Raw genomic sequence first — 23517 nt, 5'->3', positions numbered from 1 at the left:
AATAAATAACATTCAAAATGAAGATTTATATGGGAGTTTGATAAGAAAAAAGAGTATCAAGGTGATATGAAAAAATATATCAGCTGAACTGTATCTTTTTAAGGGTATGTGCTTAAGAGGTTAGTGGTGAATGTTTTAGGAAGTAAGAGAAAAATGAATTAGTGCCTCTTTATTTTATTGGGTACTTTATTGAAAAATAACAGGACTGTATTGTGGAAAGTTGCAATGAGGAACTAAGAATGTTTTAAATGTCTAAATATCAATATGCAGAAGAGATACATCTGTCATTTGCATTCTGGGAGTTGTAGTACTTTTAGTAACATTATTAAACAGGATTAGTGTAGAGACAAATAAAAGATGAGAACATGTTTTCTGCCTGTATATGAGTTAGAAAGAAGTAATACTTGTGAGGAATATATTGGGAAGTGTTTGTCAATGTGGTTTTAAATGTATATGATCGCTTAGCATATGCTTAGATAGTGAGATATAGTTCTTGTGGTCACAGAAAGCTATATATACGGTGGGGCTTTTGAGTCTACTTAAAGATGCCAAGAGGTTTATATTTTTGGAAACATGGCTTGAAGGTGTACATCTATTAAGAAATCGCATATGTGTTTACATGGTGATATATGTTTAGTAAGGCTGATTACAAGTTTATGTATATGGTGAGGTAACTATGGTGAGGTATGCTCAGTAACAATGTAAGCTCCTAGAGAGCCATGTATGCAATTATATACCAAGTGTGATATCTAGACTTCATTCACACATAGCTCAGTAGAAAAGCATATATACACTAAAACAGGCGATAACCAATGAGTCAGATATAAAGTCACAACTGATATGTATCTAACAGTAATGAAGATACTTTCACAGTAGGTCAGGCAGTACTTAAGTTCTCATGCAATCACCCACCCACTAGCGAGGCAGTCATCAAATCAGTAATTAAGTAACCATGGAGTTATTCAATTCCCTAAACACTACACATGCACTATACGAATCAGGAAGGCAGAAATTATGTAGTCATTGAACTATGGAGACACTAGCTATATATTCATCTAATCACCCAGTTAGTTACCATTTACTTATGCAATTAACAAGGCTGTAACTATGCATTAATTGTAACACTTGTGCAGAAGCTATGCAGTCATCTAAGCACACATTTACAATCCACACAGTCATTAAAATACTGAGGCACACTCATGCAAACACTCAGGTAATACTCATGCACTCATCAAATTACTTAGAGAGTACTCTTGTAGTAAACCTGTTATCCATCCAGTAGCTATGCACTCATTTAATTACTGAGGGAATATTCTTGCACTAATACAATCACCTCGTCAGTACACTTTCTTTTATCCAATCTATCAAGGTTTAACAATGGAGTAACACAATCACTCAGACACTAGTCATGCACTCATTTAATCAGCCAGGCACTACTTACACACCTATTCAAATATCCAGGCACTACCCATGTAGTTATCTAAACACCCAGGCACTACCTGTTCACTGAACCAAAAACACATGGGTAGCAGCCAAGAAGTCATGCAATCACTGAAACACTACTCCAATCTGCTAGATGCTATGCATGCACTTAAACACTCATGTATGCTCTATCCATGCACTCTATAACTCACCTATATACTATCTATGTACTCCTACAATCATCCAGGCACTAAAGGTGCACTCATTTAATCATGCAAATACTATCTAGGCATGCATTGATTTATTGAGCCATTAGTCATGCACTTATCTAATCATTCAGGTACTACTCATGCACTCGTGCAAACACACAGATAGCAGTGATATACTCATACAAACCTGCAGGTAGTAATTATGCAGCTATGGAACGGCCCATGGAGTTTGGATATACTCAGGGAATCATCTAGGCACTACCTGTATCCTCAAAGAATCACCTAGGTACTATCTATGCACCAATTTAATCATCTGAGGAGTATTCATGTATTCGACCACAAACACATGTTTTTTAAAAGTTTTACTGATGAATATGTATTCTTTTAGAACCATCTGGTAAATTATATCTGCAAGCTGTGACATACTATTTGCATGTAGTTGGAAGAATTAGTGAGGTATATGTTGTGGTAGAGATTAATGTGCTGATTGTTATATGTCTATTAGAAGTCCATCAGGCACTCATGTGTATTCATACTTTTTTTAACATTTGTACACAATTTTTGTTGTGTGCAGCTTCCTCCCAGTGTTTTGTCTGGAAACACTATCTCTAATTAGGTAACTTTGGAGAAAATGGGGGTTCCACTTCCAAATGGAGGTGCGCACAAGTATACTGAGACCTTTCTAGGTCTTATTCGAGTTCCAGTTAATTCAAAAGTGATTCTTACAAAGTTAATTTCAATTTCAATCCATTGAACTTTATTCAATTCTTTAGACGTTCTTCATTTTATTAGCATTTACCCTTGTCCCAATTTATCCGCTACAAAAGAATCACATCGGATCCTAACAACTTATCCTCTACTATCGACAAGCAGATCCAAAAATATAAGAAACGTGGATATCTAAAGGCCATATTACAAGAATCCAAAACAAAAGTATTAGCAATGAGCAGAGATTCCTTACTTGGCAAGAAAGAAAAATCTGATAAAAAACTCACAGTATGTGTGTTGAAATATTCAGTACAAACCACCCAGATCACTAAAATCATGAGAAAACATTGGTCTCTCATAACACAGGAACCTGATCTTCAACCATTAGTTGCGAATCAAATAACGTTTGCCTACAAGAGATCTAAGAATGTGAAAGAACTACTAAAAAGACAGAGGACACTGAGTGACAATACAACGTATAAGGGAATGAGAAGATGCGAAAATTGCATGCACTGCAATAATGTGATGACTGGTCAGTCTTTTACGCATCCAATGACAGGAAAAAATATTCCTTTACTTCACTCAAGTACTTGTGACACCAAAGGGGTAATTTATGGAATAAAGTGTCCTTGTGGAAAGCTATACATAGGACAAACAGAGCGCAAAATAAAAATAAGAATAACTGAACATAAAAGCAATATCAGACAAAAAAATCAAAAGTCTACAGTGGCCACTCATTGGATGGAAGTAGGACATAATATTTCACAATTGCGATTTACCATATTGGAAGTAATCAAAACAAACCCTTCTATGGATGCTCACAAACAGAGATTAAAAGCAGAATACTTTTGGATTCGTAAAATGGACAGTATGCAACCGTTAGGACTAAATGACAGGATAGAATTATCCTGCTTTCTTTGAATAGAAATTGAGGAAAACGACATTGAACTCCTGTTTCTACCATTCACATATGTTTTTAACCCAACCAAAAATGGCCGAACAAAATACTCCAATTGCAAGTTATATTTTGTGTTTGTACCTAAAGCTTTTTCATTTATGTACTAGTTCTTGTGCCTTTTAGTTTAAGAATGAACCACGTTATTATTAATGATATAGGAACACAAATATACAGTTTAAATTATGTATTTCACATTATGAACGTTTTAGTTTTCAAAATGTGCGTTAGCGCTTAGAGAATTAACTAAGGTAATACAAGGGATCATGACAGCCTAGAAATGCGGATTGTTCAAACTCTTTAGAAGGTATATACATCGTGAAGCCCAATATTTTGACTTTGTATATCCGCGATCATGTGATCGCATTTGAACCAATCAGGAAGATGTTATATAGAAAGATAATATCCAGGCTAGTAAGCAGGATTTCCATTGGAGGAACACTGAGGCGTGTTCTACGTTTCACACAAATGTAAGTGTTGAGTATGAAACGCTATGCTTCATTATAGTCATCTTCTTAATGAATTTACACAGTTATAAATAGTTATGGACATTCTGCTTTCAACACGCCAATATGTTTTAGCACATAAACAGAGTTAATGAGTCAGATAGCGTCTGTGAAACATCACGCATAAGATTGTTTGTTCGTTTATTCATTAGCGCGAGGACCTTCGATGCTTTACTTTATGAATGTTTTTTTTTTCCCTTGTTTATTTAAAGCTCATAAAAGACCTCGTGGTAGTTTGGATTGTTTGTCAGCTCAATCTAGGGCGTTTATTTTTGATAATTTGATAGGGTAACCTTCAGGTGACAACAAGATTAGTTAGTACCTGATTTAACAACAGAAATATATGTATGAAGAATATTACGTGTAAACCTTTTAGAGTTTTATGTTTGATAATGTAGCTGATGGGCTAAAAATATTTCTTTGTTTTTCCATTAGAGACCCCTGAAGAAGGGTCACTCCATGACCCGAAATGCATTGGGTGGTTGTGAAATGTAATTTAAAGATGTCTCAGCAAAGAATGAATTTGCTAATAAAATGAAGAACGTCTAAAATATTGAATAAAGTTCAATGGATTGAAATTAAAATTAACTTTGTAAGAATCACTTTTGAATTAACTGGAACTCGAATAAGACCTAGAAAGGTCTCAGTATACTTGTGCGCACCTCCATTTGGAAGTGGAACCCCCATTTTCTCCAAAGTTACCTGATTGTTATATGCACACTTTCCCAAAATTTAAATCTGATACATTTAAGTAGAACAGTAATGAGATAGTAAATTAGCAGCAAAATGCGATGCAGCGCGCGCAACAAAATTTGTTTTCTTTATTTTTTTCGTAACTTAACTGCAATCGGCCGTATGCCGCATTTTGCAACCCCCCACCCTGCCCCTCCTCTGCCCCACGTCACCGCCCCGGTAACACGCCCTATACGGGCCGTCGCTGGCTGTAGCTGTGTTGCACAAAAGGGTACTAAAATATTAAGAGTTAACTAATAAATAAAGTTTTGTGTTTTGCTCTCAGTTTGTTATATTGAAGTAAGTGCATGTAGTAATATATCTAGGTTCATCTGTTGATTTTAAACTGCAACATAACATGAAAACTGTTTCTGTATTATATGTGAGTCAGTAGTAAAGTAGTTGGTAGATTGGCTAGGGTAAAAATTAAAATATACATTTTTTATTTTACGAAACAATATCTACATAACTACACAAAGTTACAATGTCTACAAAAGCTAGGAAGAAAAAGCCACAGAAGCAACTATAGTATGTTTGCAGAAATGCTGTTGTGAGGGGGAAGGCGCTGACGCTGCTGGGGGGACTACAACTCCTATCTGCCCCTCTTCTAGCTAATGGACATTGCGAATAAAAGTGCGCCTCGTACCCACGGATGGTGTATCTGCCAGTCTGCCTTACTGTTTGTCGTGCTGTTGCGAGGGGTAAGCTGCGCTGATGCTGCTGGGGAGACTACAACTCCCATCTGCCCCTCCTCTGGCTCCTGGACATCGCGCATAAAAGCACACCTCATACCCATGGCGCGGGACACACTTGGGCAAAGCCCGGGCCAAGGGCTGGCCCGTCTAAGCCTGTCCGAGACTGGGTGAGGCTGTGCTGGCCCCCCCCCCCCTAACGTGGACATCTCAAATATTTGAAGCACCATGGGTAAGAAAAGGACGATCCCTGTATCTACTGAGGAGCTAACTATTACTTCACTGGATAAACGTTTGGCTAAAGCAACTACAGTCTTGGAAAAGGAGATTTCCTTTATGGAAAGGAGGCTTTCGTGGTGTTAGGGGTGGGGGGGCGAGCCAACAACCCCCCTTTTTCTCAGGGGGTGGATAATACATCTGAACTAACTCAATTAACTGAGCAGTCCATGCCCTGCCCGGATCCATCTAAATTTTTAAACGTAATGCCTAGCACTACTATGGGTCCGCCATTGTCCGCAACAACTGTTCTAAATGGCAAAAGAATAAGTGGGGTCACCAAGACAGCTCCAGCATGTGCTGCTAAAATAAAATAAATAAGGTTACTCCCTCCCCGGGTCTACTACATAGTAATGGATCACATCAGGACTCTGTAATGTTATCACTAAACTACCATGAATTTCAAGACAATTTTAAACAGTTAATACAACTGATCTTGTTGCGCTAAGATGCTATTGGTTGTATACTTGATGAGTTAATAACTAAAAGAGCCTTGCAACATCCAATGGAGGGTGTAAATTGTAACCCTGCTAACTCTATTATTACCTCCCAACCTATGGATAATCCACCTTCCTTTTTTCAATTCCAATAAACATAATGTGTCAGGCCTGCCAAAGAACTACTGACGTAGGCCTCAACAAGGCGCACCAAGCAATGTTAGTCCAGCAAAAATTGTAAATCCTGCTGTGGCTACTCCAGTCCTTATAGGCCCTACCTCAAGACATAGAATGCCCTAGGCGAATCATGCAATTAATATAGTTAGTGAACGTATACCATCAAATAAGGACACATACAACCCTCAACCATCTTTCTCTTTAACAAGAAATAATTACCAGTATATGAAATTACTACCAGCAGCTTGTCCCTTTGAACCTATTTTGGTAAATATACCATTACTTAGGGAAAACCAAAGTGATTCAACTTCCCATTTAATGGCTAAAGCCCGGCATTGGAAGTCGCAAGCGTCTAATATGGGTCATTTTGTACAAAATCATTTGATCATGGCCAGGAGAACTCCCTGGATTAGGTTGGATTTAATCTATGGCTGGTTAAAGACCTGTTAAGGCACTTACTGGTTGCTCCCTCATTACAGTCTCCGATTCACACTGTTCCATTGGGTTTCTTTTATAAGCCACCAGTAATGCACAGGTCAAATACACAGAGTCTGAGCTGCCCGGCAAACAGAAATCTGGCCTTTCCTTGTCAGCCGGCCAATAGTAGTTTTTCCTACACTAAATAGGTTTGCCCCATTGGAGGACATGGACTCCTGTGATTGACTTTCTACCTATCTTACCTCACCCCAGCCTCCTAATGAGTGGGCGAGTAGAGGTTTAAATGCATTATCTGATGTATTCAATATGGGGGGACAGACATTAGAGTTTGATTTATAAGGCTTAGAAAACCTGCATAGTGTATAATCTGTAAATCAACAAGGGGAGTTCTCCCCTCAGGGGACTCAAGTCGATACCAAATTTGTCTCCTGGAATATAGCAGGTTACAATAACAAGAAAGATAACCTGGAATGGCACTATGAGTTGAGAAATTCTGATTTTATCTGTCTCCAGGAATCCTGGGAAAAGAAACCTATATTGGTGAATGGTTATCGATCCTTTTTTTAATCTAGCGCCTCCCTCAAACTCAGGCTGGGCAAAAGGGGGTCAACTTCCACTTATAGCTAATACCATCCCATTTGAAAAGGTTACTTTCCTGAATAGTTCGCCACACTTTAGTAGCTATTGGGCGAAGAAGGACCGACTTAATGTTGATAAACTTTTATAATAATAACTTTGGTAATCACACATCAGTGGCTGAAGAGCTGGAGAGAACTCTGGAGGACTTGCTTTCTCATCAACCCAGACCTATATTTGTTGTATGGGCAGGATACACACATCTGTAGCAGAATTGATCCATGTATATGTGGGGTAACCGACTTAAATGAGTTTCAGATCCGCCATTTTAATCATCAAAGTTATGGTACTGTTTTAAACAGTTTCTCGTTGACTTGGGAATTAGTCTTTGTAAATCTATTACACCCTCTACGGGCCAAATGCTCCCAACTTTTCCACGGGCTGGTATTACCTCGACTATTGATTTTATAGTTATTCCTGCTAATATTATTGGTTGTTTTAAGAATTTAATTGTGCAGATGACCAAATTCAGTAATTCATTTTACTTTTCTATGGACTTCCTCTAATAAATCAAGTCCTCATTTTGCCCCTAAACCGCTTCAACTAGGAAAACTAGTTACATCCTAAAATGGGAGAAAATTGATTCAAATCCTTTATTGCCTAAAGTCATATAATCAACGTTTCAGGAGGTTTATTCATGTCTAGATCCATAAACTAAAAGCATCCAAGTTATGTTAGCTTTTAGCCAAATGTTATCATCCATTAGAACTCATCCATTATGTCCAGCAATGCAGAATATTCCTCCGCCTACAAGGTGGTTTGAGAAAAATTGCTCTAATGTGTCCAGTAATCTTCAGAAAGCCCTCAAAATGCAGCCTAGAAATGTTAGGGCTATATATAAATCAGCAAGGGAGGAGAGGAAAAGACAGCTACGAGAGGAAGCCTGGAAAATGTGAGACAAGCATCACAAAGGAAAGATAGTAAGGCCTTATGGAAAATGTCTAATGCTCCCTTTCTACAGGGAGAGGACGGACCATCCCTAGATCTCCACATAAATGAGACCATGTGGTTAAGCCATTTCCAGAATATATTTCACACCCAGGCTGATAGTAACGTATTGGTCTTTGAGCACTCCCCTTGTGTTCCCCAGGGGCTGGAGTTCTCCATTAAGGAAACAGGGCTCGCTCTGTCCCAATCGCCCGCATTGAAAGCGGCGGGCCCGGATGGTGTCCCCCTGGATATTTTCCTTACTAACAAAGCTCTGTGGATCCCACTTATGACCTTAGTCTTTAATGCTGTAACCAAAGTTGGTCCCCCACCCTCGTGGAAGCAATCCCTGATTATTCCAATTTATAAGGTAGATCTATTGACTCCTGCTAACTATCACCCAATCTCCCTATTGGACAGCACAGCTAAGCGAATGGGGAGATTGCAACTCAATAGGCTGGAGGAATGGGCGGTGAAGAACAACATGTTGGCGGAGGTCCAATATGGTTTTAGGAAGGGAAGAGGGACAGTAGAATAGTGACTAAATCTAGCCATAATTGCAGCCAAACAGACCGTTGCAAATAAATGCCAGTTTTACATAGCCATTATTGACTTTTTCTCAGCATTTGACTGCATGTCCCAAAGTAAATTGTGGGCCATTTTGGAATCAATGGGGGTAGATAACTCCATAATTCTTTTTATCAGAGAACTTTATAGAAAAGCAGTGGCAGTAATTAGGTATGGGAAACAGGGTGAATGCTCATAATCATTCAGGATTGAAAAGGGTATGAGACAGGGCTCTGTCCTTGCTCCATTCCTTTTCTCACTATATACCAATAAATTAAGTGAGGTCCTTAGTGTCAAATGAAAGGATGTTCCAGCTATAGTTGCTTTACCCTTGCCTATGCTTCTTTATGCGGATGACACGGCCCTACTGGCTAGAACTAGAATTTTGGAACAGGTTGGAAATTTCATGTATTTGGGGATTCGCTTTGATGCCAAATTAAACTGGTCTGCGATGGTGACCAACGGGTGAATCCTATGACAAAGAGTATAGTAGCCCTGTGGAAATTTGCCTCAATCTTAGGAAAGAAACCGAGTAAGGAAATGGTGGAACTATATTTGGCTAAATTGGTATCTATAGCCACCTACGGTGCAGAAATCTGGGGTATAGCCCAAGTGGAAGCTCTGCAAGTTAATGAAATTAAATTTATTAAAAGATTATTGTCAATCCCAGGATCATGGCAAACACAAGGAGATGATGGACGGAGTGCTGAAACATTTCAAACACTCACCCCCAGTCACAGATATTTAGCTCACTTTGCCACCCCAGTTTAGACACAGATATATGCAAATTAGTCTTGACCCTGTGCCTCATGGGAACAGTCCAGACCGAACTGCCAAGCCATGTCTTCCCTGGACCAGAAACAAGCATCCTGGGACCGGTTTCAGTTTTTGCAATCCCAGGATCATGCCCGAATATTATCGTTCATAAAGTACTAGGTTGCCCTTTCATACCTAATTCCATTAAAATGGCTCCACTATTAATATGGCTAACATTATAGAAAAGGAAGTCTGTCAAATTACATCAAATGGTGCTTGAGGACATTGCAACTCTTGATTGAGCTTCCAGTATTCCTTGGCTAGCATATGTGAATCGGTCTTTTAGTGATTCGGGTTTAGCAACTTTGTATGATTCACCAACTTAGTGTCTGACCTTTCCCAAATCTAGACTAAGAGAACTTTTTGTTGCCAAGTGCGATCAAGATAGATGGCCACAAAATCATTCCAAATCTTTGGTGTTAACCTATCATTGCCCTCTGTGGCATCTGGACATTCTTCTTATCTTTCCTTTGTTTCTAATAACATGCACTGATTTTTGCTGACAAGTTCTAGACTGAATTTCCTCACTTTAATGGTTGGCTACCCGTCACAAGTATATTCGGTTAATCATCTTTATGTCCTATTGCACACATTTCATTTTTTTTGTTTATTCTACAAAGCCAGGAGGAAAAAATGTATCATTCCACTGTTGAGAAAACTGAGCTTACGCTCGCATTCGCAAGCTCTTGCAGTAATACAAAAAAATGGAAACTCCTTTGATATGCTATATGACAGGGTGTTTCCTACACTCAGCCCTAAAGACTAAACAGGTGTCTTCAGCGAGAGGGATTGTTTCAATCAAATTTTTATTATTTGATGATGGATATCTGTGTTATAAACCTCAAACGTTTTAATGCATGCGTCATTTTTTCTCATTTGTGTGTCTTGTCTAATATTGATACTGACTAGGCTATTGTAATCCTCCTTTTAATATTTAAGCTATTGGCTTTTAATGGTTATTTATTGCTATGTCAGTCTTTTATCAGGATGTATATTATTTATTATTACTGTGCACTTTTATGCATTTATCGAATGCGAAATAAAGTGGATTGATGAGGAGTTACAAAATGGGCAAAATGTAGAAAAATGGGGAAAGAAAAAAGAGCTACAGGTAGGAGGACAAAGTCATTCCTTAAAAATATATGTGGACATTTGCAATGATTACAAAATAAAGAAAATGAAATGATGACTATGAGAAACAATAAGAGTGGACAAAGTGTACATTTCAAGAACAGAAAAGATTGTAAAACACATGGCCACACCTTAACCGGGAGACCGAAGCAATTTAAGGTAATCAGAGCCAGAATGTTTGGTAGTAGAGTTGTTGTAAATCTACAGAGAACTATGAAGAAGTATAGAAGAAGGAGAGAGGCACTGAAACAGAAAGAACGAGTTGAGGGAGTAGTTAAGGCATTTGAGTTGAACATTAAGCTTTTCATTTAGATTCTAAATAGATTAAAGACTCTTGACAAAATAGTGTTGTGCATGAGAAGACAAAACCAGAAGAAAAGATTAGTGAATAGAAGTAACTTTTGTACAGTTTTTAGTGGAGAATGGATGCATACTTCTAGTACAGAACCTTTCTTTAATGAAGAAAGCTATCTCCAGGATAATAGATTAGTTGATACTATTGATGAAAGCAGATGATGTTATTGAATGAAGAATGTCAGTCCTATAGCCAAAGAGGTGATGGTACCTAGAAATGTAGAGGTTATTGTAAAAGTGATACAAGGGAGGCGTAGTCAGACCCCTGTATGCAAATGGAATTATAGTAGTGTTTGTAGTATTAGACAGCAATCGATTGCTATATTAAGCCCTTCGCGGCTAGGCCTTTCCCCCCCGTACTAAGCCTTTTTTTGGCTATTTGGGGTTGTTCGCGCTTAGGCTCCTGTAACTTTTTGACCACATAAGGTATCCACACAAAAATTGCGTCCTTTTCCTCCAACATCATGGGGATTCTAAAGGTAACCAGGGTTTGTGGATTCCTCTGGAGGGGACCCAGAATTTAGCCAAAATACAGCTAATTTTTGGGAGGGGGGAAATGGGAAAAAGTGCTGCAAATGAAAGCGTTTGGTGGATTTCCCTGCAAATTGTATCAACAAAGGGTTTGTGGGGCTGAAATCACCATTTTACCAGCTTTCAGGGACTGACAGACTTTTGTCCGAAAAGCAAACTTTTTTACACATTTTTGGCATTTTACTGGGGCATAGCCTCTTTTTGCTAATTTTGTGGTGCTTTCAACCTTTTCCCAGTAAATGGTAGAAATGTGTATGAAAGCAATAATGAAAATAAATAGAAAAGTAGACAAAATTCTAAATTCAGCCAGGGGCCATTTGTGTAGATCCTTCAAGTTGAAAAAACCAGCCATTTGTGCCAACGTTTTCACCTGTAACTTCTTCTAATTATGACAGATGTTTGAGAGCAATATACCAAGTCAAGTCAATATATACTTTATTTCGGCCTAACAAGGCCATAAAAGCACAGTTAAAAAAAAGCAAGTATGACATAATTCAAACAGTTCAGGTTCTCCATTGGTGAAAACCGTGTACATTGTAATGTTGATAAAAAGTTCCTAAAAAGTTTAAAATACAATAAATATTTTAAAAATCTGGGCGCACCTTCAACTCACTTTGCTTGGCCGTGTTAATTTAATAAAAATGATGGTGCTCCCAAAACTATCTTTTTTGTTTGATGCCGTCCCCCTACCATTTGATAAAGAAGCACTTAAAAAATTGCAGGGTCAAATAAATTCTTTCATTTGGGCAAGCAAAGGTCCAAGAATAGCCTGGAAAAAGCTGAGACGGAGGGTGGATAAAGGAGGCTTAGCTTTGCCAGATCTGCAGTTTTATTCATGGGCATTTCTATTAAAGAATGGAAAGATGCTCTTTAACACTCCCACAATATCGGAACTTGGAAGGATATTTGATGTTATGGCAAGTCAGGAATCTGGAACTAGCCAGGGCTTTTTGTTTAAGTACTCTGACCCCAAATACTTTAAGAAAGTCAGGCTGAAGATCTTGAAAGGCCTGGCAGAGACCTGGTACAGGGTCAGAAAGGCCTTGAAGATACCTTATTATAGCTCCATGGCTCCCATCTGGGACTCACCAGGCTCACCGGGTTGGGCTAAAGATATTCTAGCCAGACCACTGAAAGAGGCAGGTCTATCCAGATGGAATCACATTTTGCCTGAAGCACAATTAATAAGCTGGGATACTTGTAATCAGCTAACGAACCAACAGATATCTAGATTCAAGTATATCCAAATACAAAGCTGGTGTCAAGATCCTATCACTGTGATAGGAAAACAGAACGATCTGGAAGATGCACTTATAAAAGAAGTAACTATTAAAAAAGAACTGGCTTTGATTTATTGGCTGATGGTTGAATCGGAAGATGGAGCTTTCACCCTCCCAACAGAACTATGGGGAAGATGCTTGCCGGGGTCGCCGCTGGAAAATATGTGGCAAGTATCAATGTCTATGCTTTTTAAAACTGTTAAATCTGCGCATCTAAGAAGAAATCACCTTTTCTCCATCCATAGAGCCTATTGGACACCACAGAGGCTGTCTAAGTTTGGAAGAGGAGGTGATGTGGCATGCCCTAAGTGTGGGAGCCTGAAAGAGGACGATGTGCACATGTTCCTAGAATGCCCCGAGATCCAGGTATTTTGGAAGGACGTGAGTAGTGCTCTGTCCAAGATGCTAGACACCAACATTAAGGTAAGCATCCCGATGGTCATCTTCGGATGTGTGGATTCCTTGGAAAGGGTCACGGTTAATAATTCTAAGTTGCTCTTCTATGCCATGTTACTGGCCCGCAGAGAGATTTGCAGGCAATGGATAGCTGTATTCCCTCCTAAATTCTCTGATTGGGTGTTTTCCATTAAATATGTGGCTGGGCTGGATATGAGAGCTTTTAAGAATCACCATTTCTGGTCCCCCGCGTTGGAGTGGTGTGAGCAGCAAACACTTTCTGATATCCGATGATTACGCCTGCTAAGCCTCATCCGGCTACCTTGGCATTTCTCCATTTGATGCTTCCTATTCAGCGCTTAGACGCTTGGGGGAATGCGGTGGAGTGAAAAGTGTGAAGGCGGGCCATAAAACGATAGAGCTGAGCATCCTTTCCTCCCCTTCCTTATCCGGTTATTCCAGCACGCAAGCGCAGAAGGCCACGGCTATGTCCAGTTAGGTGTGCAAATGGAATCTGGTTATCTTTTCTAGAGGCATATGAGGAAAAAAAAAAAAAAAAAATATATATATATTTTAAAAGTACATATTTGTGACACATAAGATATAGTAAAATCAGATTTATAAGGCAGTTGATCACAATGGAGGAGTAGGGTGAGTTGATTTGGCAAGCCTAGTCTTTAAAGTAGCCCAGCGTGCACACCACATTGAAAACAGATAGCGAGAAATTTAATACGCATTAGGCGTACTAGTGTCGTAGTTTAATTTCCTAAAAGCCTGTGCGCAATGAGATGTTCCCGAGGTTTATGTACAACTGCAGTAGCCATCGGTGTCTCGCTTTCTTGTATACCGGGCAAAAGAATAATACATGTTGGTCTGTCTCCGGTATATTATTACATATCCAGCAGTCCTCATTTAAAGTGCCTCCCCAATTATTTGTAAAAGCACGTAGGGGAAGTGTACCGTGCCTAAACTGTAGATATAACTTTTTAGCAAGGACTGGCTGTATATCATCAATGGCAGATTCTAACCTATATTGGAGTTTTACTTCCAAGAAGGTTGCTGTCAATATGCCAGTCACGGAACTCTCCTGCAATGAGATTATATTCCTTATAGTTTTTTAACAATGCCTTCCTGGATGTTGTCGGGCAACTATCTTTGGCACTAGCCCATAAATCACCCATTCCTATAGCAATTAAGAAGTTTTCAATATGGGCCAACCATGGAATTTTGCTTGTTCCCTGTATGTTTACCACTTCCCTCACTTCCTCTTTATAAGTAGATAATTCTGGAGTGCTCCATAAGCGACTCCAGTATAGCAAGGGTCTAAGGGTGACCTCTACTGCAATTGGGCCAACTCCAAGATCCATTTAAAGCGGCGTGAGCTGTGTGCTTTTGGGGAGACCCAGGAGCTGTCTGGCAAAAGAATTCTCAATCTTAGATAGTCAACTGGCCGATGGACCCAGATTTCTGCCCCATACAAAGCAGCCCCTCTGGCTTGTGCCTTATAAGTTTCCAATACTGGTCCAATTGTTTTATGTGTACACTTCCTCTACATCTTTGCTAGCCCCCCCCCCCGCTGTCTAGGCCAATTTTAGGCTTGCCTGTTTTATTTGTACACCCCACTCCATTTTTTCAGTAAGTGACAGTCCCAAGTATTCACAAACAGAAACTTTCTCTAAAATTTCCCAATCTAACTGGGGACTGAACGTGTGGAGTACCCTGCATTAAAAAACATATATTTAGTTTTCTGTGTATTTATATCCAGGCCCCTACCCTTGCAGAATAAGTGGAAAGTATCCAAAGCCCTCTGTATTCCCATAGGGGACTTTAACAACAGGAGGGTATCGGCGAACATCAAGGTTGGTACCTTGCGGTTCGCCAACCTTGGGGCATCTATACCCCTACCTGCTGTCAGAGCCTCCACTAGGCCATTGATAAATAAACAAAACAGAGTCCGGGCCAATACGCACCCTTGTCGTACGCCTCTGTCTATAGGTATGCGATCAGTAAGCTCTCCATTTTTCCGCATACCTAATTTGGGCAAAATTATGTTCATGAAGTCTTTTCGAATGGTGGCAGAGATTCGTGGGGGCTCCCAGGTCTAGTAAGGTAGCCCATAATTTCTCCCTTGGTACTAAATCGAATGCTGATTTTAAGTCCACAAAGATCATGTAGAGGCTGCCACCCTCCAAGATCACTGTCTTCCAGTGCAATAATTGCAACCTGAGGATTTGGTCAATAGTGGACATTTTTGCTCTAAAACCGGGCTGATATGGACTAAGAATAGTATGTTCCTCCATCCAACTATGTAATCGGTCCAGTAGCATATATTTTGCAGGATGGAGGGGTGAGCCCTTTTTATAAATCGGGATAATTTCCGCCCCTAACCAAGTTGTGAGAATCGCCATTCCCTGAAGGATAGCATTAAATCGAGTCCATAAGTACGGGGCCCAGATACTAGGATACTAGGTTCAGTGCGAAAAAGATCACAGGAGATCTTGTCTAGACCCGGGGCCTTTGCAGGAATTACCCGGCTTAAAGCATCCGTTATCTCTTTTAGGGAGATTTCTGGGGTATCAAAGCAAAATAACTGTGAGTGGGAACATTTATTTATAACTTGCCCTACATCACTCTCTACCCCAGAAAATAAGGACTGAAAATGGGCCTACTAGACTACCGCCCCTAGCTTTGGTTCTATTGCAGATATACCCTCTGTGGAGCCAGTAATTATTAGATTCCAAAAAGTCCTCATGTCCCTAGTGCTTAGTGCATTTCTCAGGCTCTCCCATTTCTCTTCTTCCTAATTACTTTTTGCCAGTTTAACAATATTTTTGTAAACTAACCGCTTAGTCTTTATTTGCAACTTGTCATTGGATTTAATGGCTAAGACACGAGTTTGCTTGGCCTTGCGACAATTGCCATCGTACCAGGGGTGCCTAGCTACCCTCTTTTCTTTTAATTGTGTATTTGGGAAAAAAATATTGGCCAGGGCAGTTACTAAGCCTTGGTGGTTTTCCGCAATTTCAGTAAATGAACTGATAAAATCAGCATTCCCACTCAATTGTTTAGCAGCCTTCAAAAATGGGATAACAATTTGGTAGAGGGAGGCTAGCTTTTATTGGGATTGACAAAGTGTACCCCATCTTACTCTCCTCCTACAACTGGTTAAGGTTAGCCTAGAGGCACTTGGAGAGTAGCCCTTAGAAGCTTCCCCGAAGTGAGGCGGAGCCATTTCAAGAATCAGGGCATTATGATCACTATCGTGTCTGGGCTCGATCTTAAAATCTACTACCCGGTGCCATGATTTTGTGTCAATCAGAATATAATCTAGGATAGACGGGCAACGTGGTCTATTATAAGTGAAATTTGCCGGGGTGTCAGATTTAGAACGCCTATTGCATGCCCTGAGAGAGTGGTTCAATGAAAGAGTGTTCATTTGGATTACCAGCCCAAGTTACCAGGGCATTCGGCTCTGGGATGGCCCAGTGCAAGTCCTCCTCATTGGGGTTACCCGCATCCAAATCTTTCAAAGGTTCATAGTGACAATTTAGATCACCAGCCAAAATTACCAAATTATTATCAAGAATGGTAGGCAAAAAGGATGATAGAAGGTCAAGAGTAGCAGACTCTTGGCCATACGCTACTGGGCGAGAGTAGACGTTAATCACAGCTGTCTTGAACCTGGCAGGAAAACTCAAAATAACACAAAGAATGTCACTAGAGAATGTCTCTACCTGTTTTGCTGAGCACCCTAGGTGTGTAGCAATCCAGGTGCAAAGGCCCCCCACTGGCCTTCCCCTCCCCCCACATGTGGCTGCTATGCTGAAAGTTGCATACCCCTGTCTGTGGGTAACATCCCTGGCTCAAGTTTCCTGGAACATTCAAATGTTGTTTTGTATAAATGCTCCCCATTCCAGTTTGGAAGAGAGGCCAGCAATGTTCCGTGATAACACTTTGAGCTTAGGTAGCTCATTCAATGACTGACTGGGGCCTCTAGACTTCTTACCTAATGTCCTTGGGCCAGTACCAGCAGTAAGATGATCAACTATTGGGGTTGTTGATAATGAGTTCACCTGCTGTTGGCCTTTATACGCCAGCAGTTTTAAATTTTCGTTGATACAAATATTAGGATTTCCATGTACTTCCTCACCTTGTACTCTTCCCACTCCCTCGACCTCCCACGCCACTTGAGCTAGGGGGGCAGTATTTCCAGTATGGGCTTGTGCTCGGGCCGTGATTGATGGGTCACTATTATCTCATCGGTTGGCTAGGGAGCTACTCTTAGTGCATCTCTCTGAGGATATCCACACATTAGGCTAGTGCGGTGATATAGGATCTACGGTCTCTTGTACTGTCAATTGATTGATAGATGCTACTACGATCAAACTGCCCCTTGGAGTATCCCTATTGGTGTTACGATTCCGTCCCCCAGTCCAACTCTCCTCAGGATTCTGGTGATGCAATAGGGGTTCCACCTCTCGACACCCCCAACTCCTGCACTGATGGCACGGAAGGTTAGGGTGATCAAGTGAGGGAAGGGAAGGAAGGGAATAGCGGGGAGTAGAACCTGTAAAGGAAAAAACAACATACAAACACGAAACAATACAATGGCAATGTCATGTAAGGCTACTCTCTTACATTCTCACTAAAAATGACTACTCTCTTAAATTCTCACTGCAAAGGAAGACCCCCTCTTTGGGATACTAAGCTCTTACTCATATACTTATTACTGTTAGCACCAATATGTTCTCACATTCATACCATCGAATATCACAGAGCCCAGCCCCCCTCAGCACCACACATTCATCCATGGTATAGTAAGCCAAAGTGGGATCACACTGCTAACACTTCTCAGCGGGTCGCCCCTGTGCATCATGGGCAATGCAATTCATCAAGCCATCTCTATACACGTGTTTCTGGATTGTTATCCGTCGTCAGTAGAGATTAGGCAAAGTTATTTGGGGTTGCTGAGCAGGCTGCCAAAATATTATCAGGTTACAGTACCTCTCTGGGCGCGCAGGTGCTTCTCCATGAACTCGTCAGTTCGAACGGCTCGAGGGAGCCTCTTAAAGTAAGCCAAAGTGGGATTACACTGCTAACACTTCTCAGCGGGTCGCCCCTGTGCATCATGGGCAATGCAGTTCATCAAGCATGGGTGCTTGCAGGATTGTCTCGGGTAAATACATAGTTGTAATAGGCCATCTCTATACACGTGTTTCTGGATTGTTATCCGTCGTCAGTAGAGATTAGGCAAAGTTATTTAGGGTTGCTGAGCAGGCTGCCAAAATATTATCAGGTTACAGTACCTCTCCGGGCGCGCAGGTGCTTCTCCATGAACTCGTCAGTTCAAACGGCTCGAGGGAGCCTCTTAAAGTAAGCCAAAGTGGGATCACACTGCTAACACTTCTCAGCGGGTCGCCCCTGTGCATCATGGGCAATGCAGTTCATCAAGCATGGGTGCTTGCAGGATTGTCTCGGGTAAATACATATTGTAATAGGCCATCTCTATACACGTGTTTCTGGATTGTTATCCGTCGTCAGTAGAGATTAGGCAAAGTTATTTGGGGTTGCTGAGCAGGCTGCCAAAATATTATCAGGTTACAGTACCTCTCCGGGCACGCAGGTGCTTCTCCATGAACTCGTCAGTTCGAACGGCTCGAGGGAGCCTCTTAAAGTAAGCCAAAGTGGGATCACACTGCTAACACTTCTCAGCGGGTCGCCCCTGTGCATCATGGGCAATGCAGTTCATCAAGCATGGGTGCTTGCAGGATTGTCTCGGGTAAATACATAGTTGTAATAGGCCATCTCTATACACATGTTTCTGGATTGTTATCTGTCGTCAGTAGAGATTAGGCAAAGTTATTTGAGGTTGCTGAGCAGGCTGCCAAAATATTATCAGGTAAAGGGAAAGCAATGAGACAAACCCCCGCCGGACGCGGGGACAACAAACACTTATCTGGCAGTTACCACCGTTGTCTCCTGAGGCTGTGTTGCACTGACGTCTTCAGCAGCTGCGTTGCTGTTTTTTAAAAGTGCACCTGAAGTACGACAGAGACCGGGATCAGCTCGTCAGCTCTGTCTCTCACCGCGAAGGAGAACCGATGCCGGGCTCTCCCTTCTCCAAACGAGATCTGGAACGGTCTCGCACTCCGGAATTACGCACGACGTCCTGTGCGTGCGTCGATCCTTTTGTACACGCGGCTCCTCCCCCACCCGGTCCTCGAGCATTCTGGGGTTTGTAGGCCAGGCAGGTGCGCACTACCCGATTCCTGACAGTAGGTCCCCCGCCCCAGGGCCTCCTAGAACCGGGCTTGTCCGGGTGTCGGCGGTAAAAGGCCCGAATTCTGGCCGGTGCGTGCACGTTGTCACAGGGTTCCCAAGAATCCTCTTCAGAGGTGTACCCCTTCCAAGAGACTAGATACCACAAATGTCCCCTCCGGTACTTGGCGCCCACTATGCGACGCACCTCATACTCATGCCCTGCCTCCTTCTCCAGATCTGGTGGCTGCCTCTTCCGCCCTCCCGCGGCCGGCTTCAAAAGACTGCAGTGGAAGACCGGGTGGATCCGAAGAGAGCCCGGAAATCGTAGTTTGTAAGCCATGGGATTGATCCTCTTCACCACTTGATAAGGGCCGATATATCTGGGATGGAACACGCTACGCAATTTGAAGCGTATATTCTTTGTGGACAACCACACCTTGTCCCCTTTCTTATACTGTGGGCCCTCTGCGCGGTGCCGGTCTGCCCATAGTTTGTAGGTTAACTTCGCCTTGCTCAGGTGATTCCTCACTGAAGCGTGCCCCTGGCGGAGCGCTCGCATGTGTGCCTGGACCGACGGCTGAGTGCTCGTCACCCGTGGCAGGGTGATCGGCAAAATCCGCACACTGAAACCATAATTGGCTAAAAAGGGAGAGACGCCTATGGAGCTATGCGTCGCGTTGTTGTAGGCCAATTCTGCCATCCATAACAGGGCGACCCATGAGTCCCGGGCCTCTTCCGCATAGCATCTCAGGTATTTCTTCAACGTTGGATTCAACCGTTCTGTTTGTCCATCCGTCTGGGGATGGAAGCTGGTGGACACTGCCGACTCGATGCGCAGGGAACGTCACCACCCCTTCCAAAAGCTTGCTATGAATTGGGGGCCTCTGTCTGACACTATTACCTGCGGGACTCCATGTATCCGCACCACGTGTTGAAGCAACAATTGCGCCGTTTGGCCCGCCGTAGGCAGGTTCTTATATGGAATGAAGTGCCCCATCTTTGTCAGGCTGTCTACCACCACAAGAATGGCTGCACACCCCTGATCCACCGGGAGTCCTGTAATGAAGTCCATGCTGATGGTCTGCCACCGTGACTGGGGTGTGGGCATTGGAATGAGCTTGCCCCTTATTTTGTATGTATCTGTTTTACCCCGTGCACAGTCCTCACATACAACTACCCAGTTCTTAACGTCCGGGACCAGCGAGGCCCACCAGAAGTATCGTTGTACCAAAAGGGTGGTTTTGTGTATGCTGGGGTGCCCTGCTAACGGAGACTCGTGACACCAATCAAAAGCCTTTTTCCTCAGGGCCTTTGAAGGTAGAAACAGACGTTGATCCTGAAAAGGAAGCCCCTGTCGGATATGCCGCTCCGATCCGCGATCAGCCCACCTGTTCCAGGCTTCCGGACTCCTGTTATTTCTTATGGTATCCAGGTATTTCTCTGCCTGTATCACGCAGATTACCTTGGAGGAAGGGATGATATCCGCCTCTGACCCTTCGACTTCCTCTTCTGTGGTTAGCATCCTGGACAGAGAATCCGCCTTCCTATTGTCCGCTCCAGGTCTAAAGGTAATGATGAAATTGTACTCCTCGAAGAAAAGCATTCATCTCATTTGTCTGGGGGATAGGCGTCGGGCTGTTCGTAGATACTGCAGGTTTCGATGGTCAGAGTACACTGTAATCGGAAACCTAGCCCCTCATAAGTATGGACGCCACTCCTGGAAAGCCTTCTTTATGGATAGCAACTCCTTTTCGGCGATGTTATAATTTCTTTCGGCTGGGAGAAGCTTCCTGGAGAGATAAGCCACGGGATGTAGCTGCCCCGTGTCTTTGTCCCGTTGTGACAATATGGCCCCAACGGCTTCGTTAGAGGCGTCTGCCTCAACTATGAAAGGAGTGTCTAGCTTAGGATGACGTAACACTGGTGCTGAAGTAAAGGCCCTTTTTAGGAACTCAAAAGCCTTTCCCGCTGCGGGGGTCCATTCAAAAGGCACGCCCTTTCTGAGGAGCCTGGTGATCGGGAGGGCCTGTTGCGAGAACCCCTGTATAAAGCGTCTGTAATAGTTGGCGAAGCCAAGAAAGCACTGCGTTTCCCTAACATTGCTTGGAACCGGCCACTCTTGCACAGCTTGGATCTTTCGTTCTGACATACTCAGACCCTCAGGACGGAGAATCACCCCCAAGAACTCCACTTCGGACACACCAAAGTCGCACTTGCTCAGCTTGCAGAACAAGCGGTGTTTTCTCAAAACTCGTAACACTTGTCTCACATGTTCTGAGTGACTGCTCACCGAATCTGAATAGATCAAAATATCGTCTATGTAGACAACTACTGTCCTGTCTACATATTCCTTCAGCACGTCATTTAAGAAGTACTGGAATGCCGCCGGGGCATTGCACAACCCGAACGGCATTACCAGATACTCAAAAAGACCATAGCGGGTCTTGAAGGCAGACTTCCACTCGTCCCCTTTGCGTATGCGCACCAGGTGATACGCGCCTCTAAGGTCTAACCTCGTATATACCTTCGCCTCGCGCACTTGATCCAATAAGACGGGAATGAGGGGCAGTGGATACCTATTGCGAACGGTGTTCTTGTTCAGCATGCGGTAGTCACAACACGCCCTCAACTCCCCATTGGCTTTCGTTATAAAAAACAAAGGAGACGCCGCAGGAGAACGGGACGGTCGAATAAACCCTATCTCCAGGAAGTGATCCAGATAGACCCTGAGGTACTTGGTCTCAGGCTCAGAGAGAGCATAGACCCTACACACAGGAAGGGTGGCTCCCTCCACTAGGTCTATCTGGCAATCGTAGGGCCAGTGGGGTGGAAGCGACTCGGCCTGGGTTTTGCTAAATACGTCTGCAAAGAGAGAGTATTCACTGGGCAGACATACCTCTTTCTCCGCGGCTGTAGCTGCTACGAACGGGCAGGCCAAGGCTGCCGCACCTGACCCCCATCCTGGAACCAAATGTTCCTGGCATTCCTCAGACAAGAACAGTACAGTTCTCTTTCTCCAATCTATGGTCGGGTTATGTAAGCTAAACCAGGGCAACCCCAAGATCACCTCATACTGAGGGGCTTCTATGATGTTCAACGCCAAGGTTTCTATGTGGCGTCCCTCTCCTAATCTGGTAGTCAACCTGAGTTGTTCTGTTTGTTCGATGAGGAGACCGGAGGTGAGTGGTTTACCCTCTACCGCCAGCACTTCCTCTGGGATTTCTCGAGAAACCTTCCGTATGGCCAGTTGTGCTACCAACCCACTATTTATAAAGTTTCCTGTGGCCTCTGAATCTAACATGGCCTTAATCTTATTTGGTTGTTGACCATTATCTAACCACATAACCATCTCTATATGTTTTTCGGTGTCTCCCTGACTGGTAGTGGCAAGAGAAGGGATCCTCCACAGATGTTCGCCTGTATTTGCTGGATTTTCCGGCGATACTGCAGATCAGGACTCGTGACAGTGGCTATGGTCTTTCAATTCCGGTTAGTCCCCCCTGGTCTTTTGGGTCGAGCGGGACATTCCTGGACATAGTGTCCCTTCTTTCTGCAGTACATACAGAGCCCCTGGGTCCTCCTACTCTCCCTTTCCACCCGGGATAGTGGAGCACGAATGGCACCCACCTCCATGGGCTCTGGGACCACTGCGTTGCTAGTCGCCTCATTCCTTGCTCTATCACCCCTGAACCTCTCACCTCCTCTATCTGCGAGGCGTCCATCCAACCTCAAGGCCAAGCTGACCAAATCGTTGCACGTCTGGGGTTGGGGATCTATTCTGGCTATGACATCCTTAAGCTCGTCACATAACCCCTGGTAGAAAAGAGACATTCTCTTCTCTTCGGGCCAGGCTGCTTCAGCCACCAATCTATTGAAGGATGTCAGATATGTCACCAATTCATTTTTTCCTTGCTTTAAAGCTAAAAGCTCTCTGTTCGCGCTGAATGCAGTAGTGCGCCTGTCAAACACCCCCTCCAGGGCGGCTCTAAACTCGTCCCAATCGGACAAAACACGGTCATTATTTCTTACTAGCGGCACCGCCCAATTGGCTGCGTAGCCCGCCAAA

This window comes from Triturus cristatus, chromosome 1_2 (genome assembly GCF_964204655.1).
Source record: "Triturus cristatus chromosome 1_2, aTriCri1.1, whole genome shotgun sequence".
Taxonomy (NCBI): Eukaryota; Metazoa; Chordata; class Amphibia; order Caudata; family Salamandridae; genus Triturus; species Triturus cristatus.
The sequence above is the reverse complement of the archived record's forward strand: the minus strand, read 5'-3'. Positions refer to the sequence as shown.